General features: G+C 38.2%; 1 long non-coding RNA gene across 2 annotated transcripts; it reads right to left on the bottom strand.

Annotated features, from left to right (window-relative positions):
* Nucleotides 1-447: 447 nt before the first annotated feature.
* On the bottom strand, nucleotides 448-23,871 carry LOC117281454 (uncharacterized). Of its 2 annotated transcripts, XR_011415265.1 has the most exons (8): nucleotides 23,739-23,871; nucleotides 18,815-18,883; nucleotides 17,883-17,948; nucleotides 16,144-17,091; nucleotides 14,256-14,414; nucleotides 3,872-3,931; nucleotides 752-826; nucleotides 448-653 (listed from the first exon to the last, which is right to left on the bottom strand). It is a non-coding gene; the product is annotated as an uncharacterized lncRNA (long non-coding RNA). The 2 variants fall into 2 exon arrangements; XR_011415264.1 differs by having other exon boundaries at nucleotides 14,256-17,091.
* Nucleotides 23,872-23,893: the final 22 nt, after the last annotated feature.

Below are 23,893 nucleotides of genomic sequence, written 5' to 3'. Positions count from 1 at the left end.
TAAATAACAAATCTACACATGTTTTGATAAAATAAAGGTGCAGTACAGGTGTTAATTCCCCAATGAATTAGGCCTAAATATAAAGTACAATTCAAAAAGCATTTTGTATAGCTTAGGAGTGCATCATTTTCTGATCCAAGATATATGTTTTTTTATATGAAGTATAATGTTGAGAGAAGCATGACAGAAGAAATATTGAGGTTTAACATTGAAGAGGTTAACATACTTGCTAGAAGTATTTTCCTTTCACTGGAGAATTTCATCAAATACATTGGTCGTATCAATGTTCTTCTCTTGTTTTTACTACCTTTTTTTATCCTGGCAGATACTTTCTGAGGCAAGAATCCGCAAAATCACAAAATCTGTGAATCAACAATCTCTGAGGAAAATAGAATAAGACAATTACATGAACATGACTCGACAACAGAGAGTAAAAATTGAACCATCAACAGAAAGACACCAAAAAAGCTTCGCAAAATCAACATAATAAATGTTGTTGAGAATATGACTACTCATTGTGTATGTACAGACCTTTAGTTGGTCCAAATACGTTAAGAAGGATACTAATCCACAACCAATGAAATTATCTATGTTCTGATTGTTCAAATCCCTACAACTTTGGAGCCAACTGGGTTCAAATGCAAATGCAATTCCTAACTAATAAAGCAGACAAAAGAAAGTAGAAGTTAGTCAGAGTAAAGCTAAAGTTGGTAAGAATTTTGATGCATATACATATAGTCAGTGATCTTACTTTTAAGAGACAGTAAATCCTCCTCCTTTGTCCGGACTTGGGATTGACTGTGTTATAGTATAACTCCAATTCTTTCTGGTTCTTCACAAAAGAATCAGTATGTAGAGTATTCTACAATAGTTAAGCGAGAATCAATCTGATAGAAAAAGAAATTTTAAAACAACCAACAAGTTTTTTTAAGTACTTCACCAAGCAAGTATCCAAATGATATGAATACATCAGCTATAACACTGTTTTTTTATTTTCTGTTAGTAAGCTTTATTTTTTTCATCATGCAGTACTTATAATATTCTAAAATATTGGCATGAAAGAACCTAATACTATTGGTGCAAGAAAATGTATCTGGATTATCAAATAATATTGAAGCAAGAAAAAGAAATCAAGATAGATGGACAAAATGAGACAGAGATGGAACATACTATACATACCATAGAAACAGTAAAATCGAATAGATACAACATTGATCTATTTATTGCACATCAAAAAACTTTTTCATTTTGTTAGAACAGTAAAAGTTTAGCAAGGATTTGCAAGCATAGAAGTTAACACTTGGTTATTGCATAGTAGAGGTGCAAAAAGTTTGTTTCAACAAGAATCGTTAAATGAACAATAAGCATACAGGTAATGGTTAAAATCCCTCTGTAACAACATTAGAGTAATTCCTAGGACTACGCAAAACCTCAAGCCAACATGCCATAAATTATGTGAGCATATTACAACAACAGAAGTTGGGGCCATCCTGTGGAAGTATTTATGGAAAAGTTTTTTGAATGATTTCATCATATACTATATTGTAAGTTAGAATGATCATCATCACTATCTGTTGTAGGTGGTCGAATTAATAGTTTTACACAATTGGAACTTTTTCACATGGTTGACCATGTGAAAAAATAGGTTCGCGTAAATAAACTCCCACGAAGTCCAACGTTTGACTTTGAGATTTATTTATTGTCATACCAAAACATAATCTCAAAGGAAATTGTGTTCTTTTAAAAGGAATAGGCAATTTTTCATCTGTTGATGATAATAATGGTATTTTGGAAGTAAATACATGCGTATTCTTAGAGTCCCCAGTGGCAATTTTAGCACTTATAACATGTTTTCACAAGATATAAGTCGTGTACCATTACATAACATTCACAGGGATTTAAATTTCGTAACAACATAACAGGACAATTCTTTTTCAAGGTTAATTATGGGGAGGTAAACCAACGAGATGTAAAGTATGCAAAAAATCTTCATATTCTCATCAAATACAACATATGTTTTAGGATCACCAGGAAATTGAGCTATGAGAAAATCATTTATTTCATCAACAAAGTCATTTTTGGTTGTCAGAATTACACGAGAAGTCATAGAAGATGCATGAGAAAAACATGTATGTAGATTTGGATAAGTAACTCTAAACAACAGATCTAATGATTGATTTTCAAAAATGAAAGGGATAACAAAACAATCAGGGATTTCAATTTTGTCATGTCTATTTGTTTTTTCTTGTCCATTTCCTATTCTCATCAAATATTCACAAAACGTAGGATCTGTGTTGATTCCAAATTTCATAATATCATAAGCTTTCTTGAATAAAATCTTCTTTTTTTCCATTCCTAACAACCAGGAGAGTTTGTCTAAAATCACCACCGAAAACGATCAATTTTCCTCCAAATAGAGCATTTTTATCAATTAGATCCTTCATGAGAATATCAAAAGTTTCTATCATTTTCTTTTTTGCCATACATACTTCATCCCGGACAATCAGTTTTGCATCATGTATTAAAGTTGCAAGTGCGCTTTGCTTACTAATGTGGCAAGAATATTGTTTATCGACATCAATAGGAAATTTAAAACGAGAGTGAGCAGTTCGTCCTCCTGGGAGGATCTAAGCCGCAACACCTGAACTTGTTGTTGCTAAAGCGACAAAACTTTTTGATCGTACATCGGCTAATAAAGTACAATATAGAAAAGATTTTCCAGTTCCTCCCGGTCCATCAATAAAAAATGCTCTTGATTTGTTAGAAAATATTCTATTAAGAATCGTGTTATACGCTTTTCGTTGTTCGGTATTTAATTTTCTCTCTAGAAGCAAATCTTCTTCTCTAACAATGATTTTTTTTTCAAATTGACAGTCATTGGTTTCTCTGACAGCAACTGAAGGTTTAAATTTCTCAGGAATCAGATTATATTCATTAATATCACGTCCCATCAAATGCAAAATATCGTTGATATGATTTAAAGCCATAAAACGAATATCTTTAGCATTCATGTTAGGTAGAATCTTAAAATCTTCGGACATTGAATCTTCAAATTGTTTACAAAGTTCTGTTGGATTAGCAGGATTACAGTACACCAATAATATTGCAAACAAACATCTTAAACTATATGGCATTTGATAATTTTTAGCTTCAGATATACATTCAACCTAGTTGTTATCACAGTGTAACAATCCTCTCTTTTTTTTGCAGCCTCTCTAAATGTGCTACAATATTTGCCGTCAACTTTACATAAGTCCTGATATGATTTTGGTCCTCTAACGTTCATCAATAATAATCTAAGATAATATATTTCTCCTTCTGTTTGATGATATGTTACAACACGTCCAATTATAGTACGTTATTTTCGACGTGCCCACAATTTTTCCTTAGGTGACCATACAAAGTATTCAGAAAATTCTTTATATAATAATAATAGTTGCATAGCATCTTTATCTGTTCTGTTCATAACAAAAAATTCAGTTAACATTATTTTTCGAATCATTCGATTACTTAATATTCTATCAACCTTCTCAATACTTTTAAAAGAGACAAATTGTTGTCCTTCCAAATGTAACTGAAAGTGACAAACACTTGGAGTCATTTCACTTATCGGGAAATAAAATAATCGCCACACAGCTTCTGGAGGTGAAACCCATCTAGCAGATTGATATTCTTTTATTTCATTTATGTTTGTATTTGTATCACTATCATGTATATGAAATATAATTTTATCGTGTCTTTTGCAAATATATTTGTAAATACATTTTGCTGCTTTGATATCAGAACAAACTTCAACATTCATATGATAATTTTACTTGCATAGCAAAAATGGATTATATAGAACAAACCCAAGAATTATCTAGAAACTCACCTCTTATTTCTACAGCTTCTCCGGTTCTTCTCCTTTTCTATATTGGATATGCATTCTTCCCTTTTGTCACGACCCAAAATCTAACCTGTCGTGATGGCGCCTATCGTGGAACTAGGCAAGCCGACTCATTTCAAAACAAACCGATATTTTTTTATTTCAAGGATAATTCCAAGGCTTTTTAGCTTAAAAACCTTTGTAAAGGTGTTCAAATCAAAATAAAAATGCGGAAAAGAGATGTCCGACATCGGGGTGTCACTAGTCATGAGCATCTACTACAATCTTTCTAATAATATTAAGGCTAACTCAGCCTGGAAAATAGCTAAATACAACTAATGGAAGATAAGAGGGAGAAGGGCAGGGGCTGCGATCGCCAGGCAGCTGCCTTGCTATCCCCGAGAAAATCTGCAACCAGAATAATCAACAACTGCTACTGTGTCCAGCTACACCTTGATCTGCACATAAGGTGTAAGGAGTAATGTGAGTACGCCAACTCAGTAAGTAACAACAATAAATAAAGACTGAGCAGTAGTGATGAGCAATAAAGCATATCAAGTTCATATCACAAAAATTCAATAAAGTACAACATGCTTTAAAAATCAGTGTTTGAATCAAATCATCTCGTTTAAACCCGGTTCCAGTAAAAACCATTTAAAGATATTTTTCAACAGTTTTTCAAACAAAGGCTCAATGCAAATGTGAGCAAAAATGATGAAATCATAAACAGCCCCTCGGGCAATACTCATAGCCACTCAGGCATACCTCACAATCACTCTTGCCACTCGGGCATACCTCACAAGTACTCATGCCTCCCAATCACGCAGCACTCGGTACTCTCACTCAATAGGTACCTGCGCTTACTAGGGGTGTGTACAGACTCCGGAGGGGCTCCTTCAGCCCAAGCGCTATATCAAGTCAAATCATGGCGTAATCACTCAGGCCCTCGGCCTATATCAAACATGCTGTGGCGTGCAGTCCAATCCCATAAATATATAACATGTTTCGGCGTGCAGCCCGATCCCATAAATATCCTCACAAATCAGGCCCTCGGCCTCACTCAGTCATAAACCTCTCAAGCCACTCGGGCATTTCAGTAAAAACAGGGTGCTCAGCCCAAAATAATATTTATATGCATCAAAATCGAGTAATAAAACTGAGTTATGCAGTAAACAAGTATAACCATGACTGAGTATTTATTTTCAATCGAAAACAGTGAGAGGATAGTAAGAAAAGGCCCCTAAGGGTCCAAACAACACTGGCACAAGGCCCAAACATCGCATTCAGCCCAATTTACAAAAACTCATTCTAAAACATATAAGTATCATATAGTTTCAACAAAGTATGCAACTTTACAGTTGCTACGGGACGGACCAAGTCATAATCCCCAACAGTGCACGCCCGTCACCTAGCATGTGCGACATTAAAAATAGTAGAATGATACAAAATTCGGGATTTCGTACCCTTCAGGACTAGATTTACAATCATTACTTACCTGAAACCGGTAAAATCTCTACCCCGCAATGCTCTTGTCTCTCGACTCGGCCTCCAAATGCTCCAAATCTATTTACAATCAGTACAATACCATCAATATACGCTAATGAAATGAATTCCACAAGACAAACTTTCAAATTAGACCAAAACCCGAAATTGGCTCAAACTCGGCCCCCGGGCCCATGTCTCGAAATCCGACAAAATTTACAAAACTAGAAATCTCATTCACTCATGAGTCTAACCATACCAAATTCATCAAAATCCGACATCGTTTGGTCCTTCAAATCCTTGAATTAAACTCTTATAAAATTCCAAGCCCTAACCCCTCATTTTCACTAATTACAATGATTAAACAACGAAAACTCACCATGTATAAAAATATTAGGGCTCAAGCAATTTACCTCATTGATAGACGTTGAATCACCTTTCGAAAATCACTCCAAAATCTCCAAAAACCGACTTGAAAATGGTGGAATTGAACCAAAATTCACGAAGTACTATCTATACATTCTGCCCAGATTTTCGAACCTGCGGCCTATTCCACGCGCCTGCGGGACCGCACCTGCGGTAAAAATTTCTCGCACCTGCGAAAATCACTTAAACTCTCAGCCTCCACACCTGCGCCCAGGTTTCGCAGGTGCGTCCAAATCCTTCGCGCATGCGCTCCAGCCTTGGCCTCCCATTTTCAGTATCTGCGCTTCAAATTCTCGCGCCTGCGGTAGCGCACCTGCGCATTTCCTTCCGCTTCTGGGAAGCTTGCCAGTGCCCTCTTTTCCGCATCTGCGGACTCCCCTTGCGCACCAGCGACCTCACATCTGCGATGACTCCTTCCGCAGGTGCGGAAATAGCAGTAGCAGCAGCTTCAGCTGTATTTTCCAACTTCGACAAATCCGTTAACCACCTGGAATCACCCCGAGGCCCTCGGGACCTCAACCAAAAATACCAAAAAGTCATATATCAATATACAAACTTAGTCGAACCTTCGAATCACTCAAAATAACATCAAATTACCAAATTACCCTCGGATTCAAGCCTAAGAACTTCTAAATTTTCAAATTCGGCAACCGATGCCAAAACCACGTTCGAATGACCTCAAATTTTGCACACACGTCACAAATGATGCTACGAACCCATTCCAACTTTCGGAATTCCATTCCGACCCCAATATCAAATTTTCCACTGCCGACCAGGAATCGCCAAATTTTCAATTTCGCCAATTCAAGCCTAATTCTACCACGGACCTCTAAATCACATTCCGGACGCACTCCTAAGTCCAAAATCACCTAACGGTGCTAACAGAACCATCATAATTCAAATCTGATATCGTTTACACATAAGTCAATATCCAATTGACTTTTTCAACTTAAGGTTCTAAATAAGAGACTAAGTGTCTCATTCCACTCCGAAACCACTCCGGGCCCGAACCAACTAACACGGTATATCATAATATAGCTTAAGAGCATAAAGAAAACAGAAATGGTGGAAATTGGGCTATAACTCTCGAAACGACTGGCCGGATCGTTACATCCTCCCCCACTTAAACATACGTTCGTCCTCGAACGTGCCGAGAGATGTTCCAAAAGCCAAGAAATGGCTATGTAACTTTCCCATGCACACACCCGGGGGTAATCCCACATCACCCTATCCCATATAGGTCCGATAGCATAGCATAACTACAATTCCTCAATTCAACCTAGCCCACAAGCCTTCGAATCAAATTTTCGACATCCGAAATTTCTTATAAGATCAGAAGTTCGCATCTACATACCGTATAAATCTGAACATGCTGTACCAAAAGTCGTAACCATAACTCAAATACTCAAATTCAAATACCGTATAGCTCGAATGCTCGAAGTAATGATTTCAAATCACAGTATCGACTCAAATAAACCCAGTGCTGATAATAAACATCATATCAGACAAAACCTCATTCTAAAACCTTCGTACACTGTCGATGATGAAAGAAACATACCGAATTCATAACCATTCATTAGACCAACATGTCATGGAGCTCACGTTCCTTCTATAAGAATTATAGCCAATTTCAAAGCCGACTTCCGATATTATCCTCCCAATTATACAACAATCAAATCTGATAGCATCTATTCTAGGCCCAATGACCTCGTCTCATCCAACACGACCACTCTAGTGACATGACACATCAATACAATCTAAAGCCATAACCCGTGCAATCCATGCACCAGATAGCAACATTCCAAATGTACCCAATCGTAACAATGACCCAAACAGGAGAACCGTTCCGCAAGATCGACGAGTACCACCCCGATGCAATGCTAAGAACCCATCACACACCACAGAACCATAACACACGAATATTATACAAGGGATCTTATTTCCACATAACTCTGCTGCAATACGCGACCCTATCCAAATACTGGTTCATATGAAACACCTCAAGCCACCCTGCTAAAATCAATAACCATGCGCAATTCGACATCAAGTACCCAAAGTGCATTACCATAACCACAGAGAAGCAAACGACACCATGCCACATAAAATTCGAAAGAACATAACCAATATGTCATCAACCAAGCAATATCCAATACTATTCTCGCTCAAATTCCGCTATAAGGCCACAATAGAACCGCACCATATGTGCATATAACCAACGAATCACAACTCCTCGTAGCATAGAAGAGTAACTTACATATCATTTCAGAACACGAATAAGCTTCACATCAACCGAATGGCACATCCTTCAACAATAGCAGTATGGAGCCAATCAATCCGACTAGGTGTAGAATACACATCCTAATTGGGCCTACCAATGGGCCCCAAATCAACTATGGTCATCCACCAATAGATAAACAACCTCCGAAAGTCCACAATGACGGAATCATAACACCTTCTATCATCTGGCTAGCTCCGGCCACAACTTCACAATCCACAACCATGAAACAATCTGCTCATGAGAACTCCCAATCTCCAATTCCATAGAACACATGAATCACCATATTTGATTTTACCTCCACCGCCCGAATGCCTAACACATCTCTCATACACAATCATCCCACGAGAAATACTTAAAAAATATTCTTCCGTGCCACCTAGCAAAAATTTGATTATCAACAGTCGATCAACCAGGAGAGTGCCGCAATACCAGTGAAGTACCTATAAATCAAAACACACTGCCCCTTCTGAAATGTACACTCTCATCAAGCTATACCAGATAGTAATATCATTTACCTAGTCATCGGAAACCGTTCATGCTGCCTAATAATTTATGTCTTTCCCTTCAAAACTGAACTGTGACCTTGTACATGTAAATCCTATTCCCGTACAACACACCACATCTATTATACCATCATGTGACAAGCATAAGAATTTCATTATCAACTCTGAGTTACTAGCAAATTACATACCTTATTAGTCAAAAACCTCTTTCTTGCTTCTTTCCAGGAGGAAATCATAACACACAACACGTTCTGTACATCGGTAGAAAATATCTGGTTCAAACCATGGTAGAACCCATCATGAACACTTTGAAATCCATTTGCACATAACCAAGCTATCTTAATTGAATTCCTCTAATTCCACCAATCCACACAGGTTGCCAAATTCGAGAGCATTGCCACAAAACACTTGTAGATACTAGCCACATCATAAGTACCCAAAAAACCGATCATACCCATTACTGTGCTAACCCAACCTACTACCAAGATGTCCTATTTCTCCAAGTTCTTTCTAAATTGCCTTCAAATTGCTACTTTTTCCTTGTTAGAACACTACTATCCTTAACTAAAACTTACCCCACGAACTCTAGCATAGAATCACACCGCCCTAAGGCTTATAAGCCGCCGAATTCCCTTTTTATGTATCCCAAAGGTTCCACAACCAAAAATGCTTACTCCGAAGAGACTTTATGTGAACCTAAAACTGTTTCCTTTACCTTCTTGGTACTGAAATGCATAATTCACAATGATATAAGATGTCACAAGTCTCAACACCGTTCAATGCTACTCCCAGTTTTCTAGCCATATTTATAAATCTTGAATCCATTGGAACCATTCTCGAGAGTCATCCACTCTACTCAAATCTTTAATTAACCGACCAAACGGACCGAAACGACCTGTGCCCCATTAGCACACCAACACCCAAGGGAATAAAGAGTAACCCACACTCCTATGCAACCGAGCAAATTCCCGCTCCATGTACACTACATTCTCTGTGAATAACCACTCAATTATTTTATAGTCCTCCTATAACCATAAAGTATAATACAACTTGTGTCCAGAAATTCCTTTACCCGAGTCATCCTCGATCTCGACCTCTGCAAGTCATAACTGATTCACCGGTATACCCCGAACCGAAACTAATACGACCCATAACCGTGCAATCAACTCGTCGATAGCAGACTCCCCCACTTAGCCTTAAGCTGCAATTATATAAAATTAGAACCCGTAAGGATTTTTCCTTCTCAATTACCAAGGTCTCGCACCGTTAACCTGCAAGACTTCTCGAAGTCTTTTATTAAGCCTTTCATGAACATTCTGAATCTCCAACCAAAATCACACACGCGACCTCCTACCGGGTAGCAAGTAATATTCCTCGTAAAATATTCATCAGCATCACGCCACCGCTAGTTGCACACAGGAGATAACCCACATGTGGAATTCCTTACCGACATCTTCCAATGACACTGCACTGAGTGCAATGATGACTAAATCCGTAAATTCTCCTGAGTTCATGCTCGCCCACCATTTGTATAAGTCTGCACTTTCCCTATTGACATCAACTGTACGTCAATAATTCCTTCCGAACTCAAGTCATATTGCACCTGACACGATAATCAGATCTTCACGCCTCTATTTATTTCAAACACACTCCTTTTTGCCATATTCAATTTTCCTTTGTACACTAACCATCACTCCAAATAGAGTGTGCAGGCCGATTCACATACTAACACGATTCCAAACCATTCTACAGTTTCTCAAGGCACACGAATACCCTACTTGTGAATTCATATGCTAATCTGCCACTCTTACTTCGGTTAAATCATCTCCTTTAAGAAACTTCTCAACCTCTACTTCTCCTACTTGACCTGCTAGTACTTCAACCACCGCGAAACACTTCCCGTCATGTCTTCCCTTATACTTTGCTACCCAACTGCTGCATCAAATCGAAATGTATCTCTGTCGCACCTAAACCAATAAAATGTTACCAACTCTAAGTCTCTTCGAAGATCATCTTTCTAGAGCCATCAACATCAAAAATACCCATTCGCAACCACAATTACTACACAATCACTTACTCTTCTTGAGTCCAAACTCATTGACAAGACATGAGAATTTAATTTTCCCCAAAATTTAACAACGTGAAAAATCCTTCAAAACATTCACACTCGAGACTGTACGTCACATCAAAACAAAAATCAAGCGCCCAATGGCATTCCTTTACATTTCAAGGAAACACTTCTCGTCATATTCAAATTGTCTTAACACATCCCGCAGTTACATCATACTCATCACAAAGCCATTCAACCACTCATCGAGCCACGAATTCCACTCGTAGAGGCATTACCGGACATATGAGTCCAAATGTACAGGTTACAACTGAAGCTACCGAGCCAAAACTACGATTTAAACTTGGCCTCAAGTCCTCCAGACTAACCCATCACTAAAACACATAATACACATCTCGAACCTCGTTCATAGAATCACAAGTCGGCGATGCACAACTGATACTTAGCGCTCATGTGCACATACGAATGCGTGGAAGGAATTGAAGGAGTTATGTTCCAAGCTGAATCAATTTCGCACGATAGAATACAAGAAGGTGAAAACAAAAATTCTTAAGGGTTATGCAGCCTCTCGAAGATAAGTACAGACGTCTCCGTACCGATCTGCAAGACTCTACTAAACCCGCTCATGACTCGTGAGACCTATGTAACCTAGGCTCTGATACCAATCTGTCACGACCCAAAACCTAACCTGTCGTGATGGCGCCTATCGTGGAACTAGGCAAGCCGACTCATTTCAAAACAAACCGATATTTTTTTATTTCAAGGATAATTCCAAGGCTATTTAGCTTAAAAGCCTTTGTAAATGAGTTCAAATGAAAACAAAAATGCGGAAAAGAGAAGCCCAACATCGGAGTATCACTAGTCTTGAGCATCTACTACAATCTGTCTAACAATATTAAGGCTAACTCTGCCTGAGAAATAGCTAAATATAACTAATGGAAGATAAGAGGGAGAAGGGCAGGGGCTCAGATCGCCAGGCAGCTGCCTTGCTATCCCCGAGAAAATCTGCAATCAGAATAATCAACAACCGCTACTATGTCCAGCTACACCTGCATCTACACATAATGTGCAAGGAGTAACGCGAGTACGCCAACTCAGTAAGTAACAACAATAAATAAAGACTGAGCAGTAGTGACAAGCAATAAAGCATATCAAGTTCATATCACAAAAATTCAGTAAAGTACAGCATGCTTTAAAAATCAGTGTTTGAATCAAATCATTTCGTTTAAACCCGGTTCCAGTAAAAACCATTTAAAGATATTTTTCAACAGTTTTTCAAACAAAGGCTCAATGCAAATGTGAGCAAAAATGATAAAATCATAAACAGCCCCTCGGGCAAAACTCACAGCTACTCAGGCATACCTCACAATCACTCTTGCCACTCGGGCATACTTCACAAGCACTCATGCCTCCCAATCACTCAGCACTCGGCACTCGGCCTCAATAGGTACCTGCGCTCACTGGGGGTATGTACAGACTCCAGAAGGGCTCCTTCAGCCCAAGCGCTATATCAAGTCAAATCATGGCATAATCACTTAGGCACTCGGCCTATATCAAACATGTTGTGGCGTGCAGTCCGATCCCATAAATATGTAACATGTTTCGGCGTGCAGCCCGATCCCATAAATATCCTCACAAATCAGGCCCTCGGCCTCACTCAGTCATAAACCTCTCAAGCCACTCGGGCATTTCAGTAAAAACAGGGTGCTCAGCCCAAAACAATATTTATATGCATCAAAATCGAGTAATAAAACTGAGTTATGCAGTAAACAAGTATAACCATGACTGAGTATTTATTTTCAATCAAAAACAGTGAGAGGATAGTAAGAAAAGGCCCCTAAGGGTCCAAACAAAACTGGCACAAAGCCCAAATATGGCATTCAACCCAATTTACAGAAACTCTTTCTAAAACATATAAGTATCATATAGTTTCAACAAAGTATGCAACTTTACAATTGCTACGGGACGAACCAAGTCACAATCCCCAATAGTGCACGCCCACACGCCCGTCACCTAGCATGTGCGTCATTAAAAATAGTAGAATGATACAAAATCCGGGATTTCGTACCCTCAGGACTAGATTTACAATCGTTACTTACCTCAAACCGGTCAAATCTCTACCCTGCAATGCTCTTGTCCCTGGACTCGGCCTCCAAATGCTCCAAATCTATTTACAATCAGTACAATACCATCAATATACGCTAATGGAATGAATTCCACAAGAAAAACTATCAAATTAGACCAAAACCCGAAATGGGCTCAAACCCGGCCCCGGCCCATGTCTCGAAATCCGACAAAATTTACAAAACTAGAAATCTCATTCACTCACGAGTCTAACCATACCAAATTCATCAAAATCCGACATCGTTTGGTCCTTCAAATCTTTGAATTACACTCTTATAAAATTCCAAATCCTAACCCCTCATTTTCACTAATTACAATGATTAAACAACGAAAACTCACCATGTATAAAAGTATTAGGGCTCAAGCAACTTACCTCACTGATAGACCTTGAATCACCTTTCGAAAATCACTCCAAAATCTCCAAAAACCGACTTGAAAATGGTGGAAATGAACCAAAATTCGCGAAGTGCTATCTGTACATTCTGCCCAGATTTTTGCACCTGCGGCCTATTCCACGCGCCTGCGGGACCGCACCTGCGGTAAAAATTCCTCGCACCTACGAAAATCACTTAAACTCTCAGCCTCCACACTTGCGCCCAGGTCTCACAGGTGCGTCCAAATCCTTCGCGCCTGCGCTCCAGCCTTGGCCTCCCATTTTCAGTATCTGCGCTTCAAATTCTCGCGCCTGCGGTAGCGCACCTTTGCATTTCCTTCCGCTTCTGGGAAGCTTTCCCAGCGCCCTCTTTTCCGCATCTGCGGACTCCCCTTGCGCACCAGCGACCTCACACATGCGACTCCTCCTTCCGCAGGTGCGGAAATAGCAGTAGCAGCAGCTTCAGCTGCATTTTCCAACTTCGACAAATACGTTAACCACCTGGAATCACCCCGAGGACCTCGAGACCTCAACCAAAAATACCAACAATTCATATATCAACATACAAACTTAGTCGAACCTTCGAATCACTCAAAATAACATCAAATCACCAAATTACCCTCGGATTCAAGCCTAAGAACTTCTAAATTTCCAAATTCGGCAACCGATGCCGAAACCAGCAAAACCACGTCCGAATGACCTCAAATTTTGCACACACGTCACAAATGACGCTACGAACCCATTCCAACTTTCATAATTCCATTCCGACCCCAATATCAAATTTTCCAGTGTCGACCAGGAATCGCCAAATTTTCAATTTCGCCAATTCAAGCCTAATTCTACCACGGACCTCCAAATCACATTCCGGACGCACTCCTATGTCCAAAATCACCTAACGGTGCTAATAGAACCATCAGAATTCAAATATGATATCGTTTACACATAAGTCAATATCCGATTGACTTTTCCAACTTAAGGTTCTAAATAAGAGACTAAGTGTCTTATTCCGCTCCGAAACCACTCCGGGCCCGAACCAACTAATATGGTATATCATAATATAGCTTAAGAGCATAAAGAAAACAGAAATAGGGAAAATTGGGCTATAACTCCCGAAACGACTGTCCGGGTCGTTACACCTTTCAATGTTTGTTCAGCAAAATCTTTTGGATACTTGAATTTGCAGTTATTATTTTTCATGCAAATATTTGTAGGATTTAACTTTTCACAAGGACCATGAATCATATGTTTAATAACAAGTGAATATAGATCGCGATCTTTTTTAGAATCAGGCAATTCTGCATAGACAAATTTATCATTAAAATTCAGGAGTCAATAATTTGTGTTTATCAGCAAGTATAATAAGAAAATGAGCATGTGGAAGACCACGTTTTTGGAATTCTATAGTATACATGAATCCTACAACTCTTCCAAAGATCTGTCTTTTTAATATATACGTCTTTAATTCTTCTACCTTTGCTCTGAAAACTCTACAAACTAAATCAGGTATGTTCTGTACCTCATCAGCCAGTGATAAATATTCTTTTATTTTTGGCCAAGAAGGATTGCATGTCATTGTTATAATGAAATCAGGTTTTCCAAAATATTGTACCAATGTGATAGCATCCATGTATCGTCGGCGCATGTCCCCTGGCCCCCTATAAATGTAACAGGGAGGAATGTTTTCTTTACAATTTTAGAGGCTTCCCTTTCACCACATCTTAAAATATCAAGGAGTCCTTGCAAGACTTTAACTCTATATAAATCTGGATTAAATGAGAAGAAGTCTAATCTTTGCGTTTCAAGCTTTATATATGCATCTACTATAAATTGTTGGAATATTCTCCCACAATGTAGCACTTCATTTGTTTCATTATCTCTTAGTTGAAATTTGTAACAATAATACTCTCGACAAGACACTGTATCTTTTTTTCGTTTTCCTTTTTGTAGTGATTCATCTTCCATATCAAGAAATCCATCAACTGAACGCATATTTGATATACTAGGCAACTTTTCATGTTCACAGTAAGCTTTACGTTTCGTCATATTATTTGTCTGAATAATTTTTTTGATTCCACAATGCCATCCATTTTTGCCGAAGGGAAATAATAACGGATACTACAACGGATCATAACATCCATAATAATAATGTACTAATCGAGTTCTAATACTGTGGGTTTAAATTCGAATATGTGGTGCAGATGTGTCTCTAGGATTTTCTTCAAGCCATAATGTTGCAATCTATGATGCACTGGGTAAGTTATATGTTCGTTGATCTAAGGTTGAGTGACATTTAAGAGCAATTTATAAATCAGATAGTTGGGGAACATTTAAGAGAGATTTTAGGAAAATAGTGTATGGATTTACCTTCAATATGTCCATCAACGTTTTCACTATTGATTCATTAATTCTTGTCGAACAAGCCATCCTATTGGCTAGTTCATTATCATGATCGTAGAAGTACAGCTGTAAATTCCTAGATACCACAATTTCTTCTCGCTAACTCTTTATCATACTTGACACCAAGTGATGTAAATACAAATATGTTATTGTACGTTCTAATATAAGTTCGAAAATTTTCAGATTCTTCAGTATTTCCAAAGTATAACTCCGATAATTGAGTTGGAATTTTATGAGATGTCAACCTTATTGAACCTCTATTACAGCAAAATCTTGGAGGTTCATATTCAAACTTCTTTGCATGACAGTATTGACAGTTTGGGACCCTTTTTAGAGCAACATACTCACTTTGTTCCTCTTTAGTGACCAGACACACCTTTCTGGCCCGCCTATGAGCTGAATATGTAAGAATTTTCATTAGGAAAAAAGGAGCACCAAGGCATACGTATGGTGGACGTTATTGTAACATAAAGTTTGTGCAAACCTTTGATTGGAACGGTGTTCAAGATAACATGACACAGGTTAGATATACCCGATGTGGACCCTAATATACAAATAATCACAATTTACAGTAATGTATAAACAATATGTCATTCTGAAAAGAGTATAATCTAAATGTAGGTTTACCTGTTTCACGAATGATAGGGGGATCCAATATACCCTTTACTTTGTCTAAATTACCAAATGATGTAGTCAAACAGGCTTGATAGCTAGCAACTGGTAAACAGAATAGCCAAGATGTTTAAAAGCTTACAATGAACCCTCAGTAGATGCACAATAGAGTGTAAAAAAGCACGTAGTATTTATGTTTTTTAGTTTATAGATACATATCAGATAAATAAGCTACGATACTCAATCTCCAAGCAAAATAAATAAGCATTGTTATACTAATAATATATAGTGTATAAATATGAGTACAACAATATATAACCTTTTTAAGGAAGCGAAAGAGGTTCTCGTATGGTTATCTGTTTCACAAATGATAGGGGGATCCAATATACCCTTTCCTTTTTCTAAATTATCTTGTGATGCAGGCGTGCAAGATTGATGGTTGGCAGCTGGTAAACAGAATAGCGAAAACCTTTACAAGCGTACAGTGAATCCTCTAAAGGTGCAAAATAGAGTGCATTAGAGCACATAGTGTTTGAGTATTTTATTTTATAGGCACAAATAAGATAAATAATGTGTCATACTAAGTTTCCAAGCAAAATACATAAGCATCGTTGAATTAATAATATATGGTGTGTAAATATGAGTACAACAATATAACCTTTTTCTGGAAGTAAAGGAGGTTCTCGAATGGTAAGATCAGTTTATTTTAGAAATCCTGCTTTGTCCCAAGATGATGTTGATTGCTTTGGGACAGCAAAAATCGGGCATTGAAGAAGGTTGTGCTTAGTAGAATCTTGTCTTCTCATAGGCCACGATAGCAACATCGCTTCCCTTCTATGAGCAAATATTTGGCTTTGCGTATCACGACGTTTGAGTTGCATTGCAGACTTTCTTTTTTCTGCGTAAAAGCAATTGTTTGGTTCTTTGGAATCCATCAGCTATACAAGTTTAACGTCTTTTTATCTGAAAATATTTTCAACCCAAAATTTTCATGAAATATTGAAAAAGACCATATGAAATAGCCTAAAAATGTGTCACCGCCCATCGCTTATCCAAAATCAAACTTATCGCCAATGAGAAGACTGATTCAATGAAGAATTTTCTTAAGCACATAAAGAACAAAAGCGACTGACATATTAAACTTTATGTGCACAAAGCGTTAGCATGCCATAAAAGATGCAACAGAGAAATAGAAGATGAGAAAAAAGCTCACAAGAAAGCAACGATCCAAACAGAAAAATTCACCAAAGTGTAAAGATAAGAACATGAAGAGTAAGGACAACAGCACACTACTTACTTCCAATGAATATATAGTTCTCAAATCAGGATATTCTCTTGGAGTCTTGCTAGCTTTTTTCATTTAGAGTTGGGTACGTAGGCAAATTAAAATGTGTCATTACATAATATGTAATCTGTCATGACCTAATTCTCTCTCCGTAAGACGCTGTGATGGCACTTAATATCTACAACTAGGTAAGCCTAACACAATACGAAAATAACAAAAATGGAAGTAAAACCTAACAACTAACTGCAACAGACAATTAAATAACTGGTAACAATGTCGCTCGACAATTAAAATAACCAACACTCTAGTAATACACAGTATTCCCAAAACCCGGAACATCATAAGTCACAAGCTACAGAAGAAAACTAGTATCTCTATACACTAGAGTCTAATAAAAGAAGTACAGAAGGTAAATGACATATGAGAGAATAGAGGGGGACTCCGAAGTTTGCGGACGCGGCAAATGTACCTTGAAGTCTCCGTACAGCAACAAGCACTCTAAGCTAATAGCGGGGCTGATAAGAAGTACCTGGATCTGCGCACAAAATATGTACAGAAGAGTAGCATGAGTACACCACAACGGTACCCAATAAGTGCCAAGCCTAACCTCGATAAAATAGTGACGAGGTCAGGTCCGGAACCTACTGGGATATAATAATAAGACAGATGATATAATAAAAATGAAGTAAAACGGAAAATTTAACAGAAAGAATTCACACAGAAATAACAACACACAAAAAATGTCATAGCAACAGGGGGCTCCCGAGATACCGTCTCATAGTCCCAAAAGTAAATACTCAACAGGGGATCTCCCGAAATACCGTCTCGTAGTCCCAAAAGTAAATATGCGAGGAGATATCCCGAGGTACCGCCTCGTAGTCTCAAAAGTAAATGTACAGGGAGAACTCCCGAGGAACCGACTCGTAGTCTCAAAAGTAAATGTGCAGGGAGAACTCCCGAGGAACCGCCTCATAGTCTCAAAAGTAAATGTACAGGGAGAACTCCCGAGAAACCGCCTCGTAGTCTCAAAATAAACACACAGCTCAAGTTGATCGATACAACAGTTAAGACTGATAAAGATGAAGTAAAAACAGGAAAAAAATATCTAGGCATGCTGCACAAAGTTCAATAAGCAGTTAAAGTACGAGACATGCGATATTAGATTAGACAGGATAACTACACATGTTGGTATAACTTAATTAAGATGAGAACAGGTTACTACTCAGTAAAATGGTATAGCTCAATTAAAATGAAAAACAGGTTGTTACTCAGGAAAAATCAGGTTTTACAACAAATAGCATGTGTACGTACTCGTCACCTCACGTACACGGCGCTCACATATCACGACAGTACCAAATCTTAAGGGGATTTCCTCCACACAAGGTTAGGCAAGCCACTTACCTCGAACCAAGCTTAATCAATCGATAACAATGCCTTTTCCACGAATATCCGACTCCGAATGGCCCAAATCTAGCCAAAATCAATTACATACCATAAATACAACTATAAAAAATTAATCTAATTAATGAAATCAAAGCTAAAGTAAGAATTTAGAAAATCGCCCTAAAAAGTAGACTCGGGCCCACGTCTCGGAATTGGGTAAAAGTCACAAAATATGAACACTCATGCACTCACGAGTTCAGTCGTACCAAAATTATCCAAATCCGACATCAAAATCCGAATCAAAACTCAAAATTTTATTTGAAGAACTTCTCCCATTTTCCCCAAATATTTCAACCAAATTTCTTAATTAATGATAGATTAGTGGAATATAACCATAAATGGGTTAAGAATCGTTACCCAAAAGCTTCCTCTGAAAATCTCCCGAATTATCGCCCAAATCCGAGCCCTCAAAGTCCCAAAAATGAAAATGAGATCAAACCCTCAAATTTTCCTCTTTTCTGCCCAGCGATCTCGCACCTGCGGACCACCAGTCGCACCTGCGACGCCACACCTGCAGAATTTCCATCGCAGGTGCGGAAATGGATTAAGGTGACTAGGACCGCTTCTGTGATTAGGTGGTAGCACCTGCGGACAGTGGCCCGCTTCTGCGGTCTCCCTTCCAACTCACTCTCTGCATCTGCAGAACTTCAAGCGCATATGCGGGCTCGCAGATGCGGAAATTCCCTCGCACCTGCGTGTCCGCACCTGCGGCCACCCCACCGCAGGTGCGATTACACTAGAAGCTTGAAAGCTTCACCAATTATACAAGTCCAAATTTTCTATCCGTTAAGCATCCGAAACTAACCCGAGGCTCCCGAAACCTCAACCAAACATACCAACTAGTCCTATAACACCATACGAACTTAGTCGAGTCCTCAAATCACATCAAACAACATTAAAAACACGAATCACCCTCCAATTCAACTTAATGAACTTTGAAACTTCAAACTTCTACAACTGATGCCTAAACCTTTCAAACCACGACCAATTGACCTCAAATTTTGCACACGGGTCATTTTCAACATTACGGGCCTACTCCAACTTCCGGAATCGGAATCTGACCCCGATATCAAAAAGTCCGCTTCCGGTCAAAATCTCCAAAAATTTGACTTTCGCCATTTCAAGCCTAAATCAGTTACAGACCTCAAATCCACAGTCCGGACACACTCCTAAATCCAAAATCACCCAACGGAGCTAACGGAACCGACATAACTCTATTCCGGAGTCGTCTTCACACAGTTCCAACTACGGTTAAAATCCTAAGACTTAAGCTTCCGTTTTAGGAACTAAGTGTCCCAATTCACTTCGAAACCACAACAAAACCTCCCGACAAGTCACATAAGCAGAAAAAGATACGGGAAAAATAGTAAATAGGGGATCGGGGTTATTACTCTCAAAACGACCGATCGGGTCGTTACATAATCGATCCTTCTGTTGGTCTTATAAGAAGCTCGTACAGAATTTACAATGTTTACGCACTCCTTATTCGTAAAAATTGCCAAGAAAACTGAAAGCAAGAAAGGATCTCAGTACATAAAATAAGTATATGCATGTAATATATAGGAAAGGGAGAATAATGTTTCATGAGAAATTAGTTTTTCATTTTGTATGTCCTATATCAAGAAATCAAGACGCTACCAGACTCAAATTGGTATTTAGTAGCTTCTACTGTCTTTTTCTCATCGTTCTGAACATTATCTTCTACGTAAGTAAAATAGCTTATCAATGTGAACCAAAAATAAATAGCTATATCTATATCACAATTTCATTAAAAATGAGATGGTAACTTTACATACATATGTTACTTTAAGTTTCAAAGTCTCACCCACGAAGACCAAGTGTGGAAAAGAAGCAATTAAAGAGCTTATCGCAAACTTAATATTGAAATTTCTCTTCTTTTTGAGAAAAAGACACAAGGCATGGATGATTTAGTTCAATTCGTACACTTTTGAGAGCCCTTTTGCTAAACTCTAAAAAATAATAAAAATCTAAAAAAAGTCCAATTCATTCAAGAATTGCCTCGAACACCTAAAGAACAAAGGCGATAGACACATATTGAACTCATCATAATCTTCCTTCTATTCATTCGACGAAATAGAAGTTTCAGTTTGGGGAATTGATTTGCTGTTGACCTGCCCCAAATGCTATAGGAGCTTCACTTTTCTTTTATTAAGACAAAAAAATCATTCACTATTAACCACATGATTCAAATGTAAGGTAGTATTGTCCTCTTCCATTTAGCACACCTACCATCAGAAATTGTTCACAATTTATTCTTTTCCATCAACGTTCATTTAGTTGTTTGTCATCCAAAAACGTTATAATTTCTTTAGCTTAGTGACATGGGGTGCACGAAAGGAACAAGAAAGTGAAGCTCTTGTTACGTGTAATTAAACGTAAAACAATAGTAGAAATTTTGAAAAAAGCCTAATTCATTCAGGAATTGCCTCGAACACCTAAAGAACAAAGGCGATGGACACATTAAGGTGACTGGGAGCGCTATTGCGATCAGGTGGTCGCACCTGCGGACAATGGTCCGTTTCTGCGGTCTCCCCTTCCAGCTCACTCTCCGCATCTGCGGAACTTCACGCGCATCTGCGGGCTAGCAGATGCGGAAATTCCCTCGCACATGCGACCCCTGGCCATCTCCTCAATCTCGCTTCTGCGCTTGGCCTCTCGCATGTGCGTGTCCGCACCCGCGGCCACCCCACCGCAGGTGCGGTTACACCAGAAGCTTGAAAGCTTCAGCAATTACACAAGTCCAAATTTTTTATCCGTTAAACATCGGAAACTCACCCGAGGCTCGCGGGACATCAACCAAACATACCAACCAGTCTTATAACACCATACGAACTTAGTCGAATCCTCAAATCATATCAAACAATGCTAAAAATACGAATCACCCTCCAATTGAACTTAATGAACTTTGCAACTTCAAACATCTACAACCGATGCCGAAACCTTTCAAACCACGTCCGATTGACCTCAAATTTTGCACACAAGTCATATTCAACATTACAGACATACTCCAACTTTCAGAATCGGAATCCGACCCCAATATCAAAAAGTCCGCTTCCGGTCAAAATCTCCATAAATTCGACTTTCGCCATTTCAAGCCTAAATCATTTACAGACCTCAAATTCACGGTCCGAACACGCTCCTAAGTCCAAAATCATCCAACGGAGCTAACGAAACCGACATAACTCTATTGCGGAGTCGTATTCACACAGTTCCAACTACGGTTAAAATCCTAAGACTTAAGCTTCCGTTTTAGGAACTAAGTATCCTAATTCACTCCGAAATCACAACAAAACCTCCCGGCAAGTCGCATAAGCAGAAAAAGATACGGGAAAAACAGTAAATAGGGGATCGAAATTATTACTCTCAAAACGACCGGTCAGGTCGTTACATAATCGATCCTTCTATTGGTCTTATAAGAAGCTCGTACAGAATTTACAATGTTTACGCACTCTTTATTCGTAAAAATTGCCAAGAAAACTGAAAGTAAGAAAGGATCTCAGTACATAAAATAAGTATATGCATGTAATATATAGGAAAGGGAGAATAATGTTTCATGAGAAATTAGTTTTTCATTTTGTATGTCCTATATCAAGAAATCAAGACGCTACCACACTCAAATTGGTATTTAGTAGCTTCTACTGCTAAAATAGCATCTTTTTCTCATCGTTCTGAACATTATCTTCTACGTAAGTAAAATAACTTATCAATGTGAACCAAAAATAGATAGCTCTATCTATATTACAATTTCATCGAAAATGAGATGGTAACTTTACATACATATGTTACTTTAAGTTTCAAAGTCTCACCCACGAAGACCAAGTGTGGAAAACAAGCAATTAAAGAACTTATCCCAAACTTAATATTGAAATTTCTCTTCTTTTTGAGAAAAAGACACGATGATTTAGTTCAATTCGTACACTTTTGAGAGCCCTTTTGCTAAACCCCAAAAAATAATAGAAATCTAAAAAAAGTCCAATCCATTCAAGAATTGCCTCGAACACCTAAAGAACAAAGGCGATGGACACATATTGAACTCATCATAATCTTCCTTCTATTCATTCGACGAAATAGAAGTTTCAGTTTGGGGAATTGATTTGCTGTTGACCTGCCCCAAATGCTATAGGAGCTTCACTTTTCTTTTATTAAGACAAAAAAATCATTCACTATTAACCACATGATTCAAATGTAAGGTAGTATTGTCCTCTTCCATTTAGCACACCTACCATCAGAAATTGTTCACAATTTATTCTTTTCCATCAACGTTCATTTAGTTGTTTGTCATCCAAAAACGTTATAATTTCTTTAGCTTAGTGACATGGGGTGCACGAAAGGAACAAGAAAGTGAAGCTCTTGTTACGTGTAATTAAACGTAAAACAATAGTAGAAATTTTGAAAAAAGCCTAATTCATTCAGGAATTGCCTCGAACACCTAAAGAACAAAGGCGATGGACACATTAAACTTTCTGTGCAGTAAAATTGTAGCATGCCATCAAAGATTAAATAGAGAAACAGAAGATAAGAAGAAGAAATAGAGAAACAGAAGATAAGAAGAAGAAAACTCACAAGAAACAATGATCGAAAGAGAAAAATTGGGGAAAGTGCGAAGATAAGATCAGTAACTGATAGGAGCAAGAAGGTGGAACTGGGAAACTGCAATTTCCAGAGGGTGGAGCTTTTAAACTATTGCTAGATTGATTTTTGATACAAAGAACCTGCATCTCAAAGAGTTGTCTGCCTGGTATGGATAAGAACAAGGAGAGCCAGAAGAGAGAAGCCAAAGAAGCGGTGATTGCCAAATTTTCCTGACTGATCGATAAATCCAAGTAAAGCTAATAAGAATTAGATGGAAAGACAATATTACCTTGAAGTGTGAGGCACATGCACTTGGGCTTCAAGAAATTCACATGCACCTTCCCTACATGATTGATAATACTCCCCTAGTGCAGCTCCTACACTTGGGCTTCAAGAAATTTCTTATTCTTATCCATCCATACCCAATTCATACATTAGGATAGA

This window comes from Nicotiana tomentosiformis, chromosome 4, assembly GCF_000390325.3.
Source record: "Nicotiana tomentosiformis chromosome 4, ASM39032v3, whole genome shotgun sequence".
Lineage (NCBI taxonomy): Eukaryota > Viridiplantae > Streptophyta > Magnoliopsida > Solanales > Solanaceae > Nicotiana > Nicotiana tomentosiformis.
The sequence above is the reverse complement of the archived record's forward strand: the minus strand, read 5'-3'. Positions and strand labels throughout refer to the sequence as shown.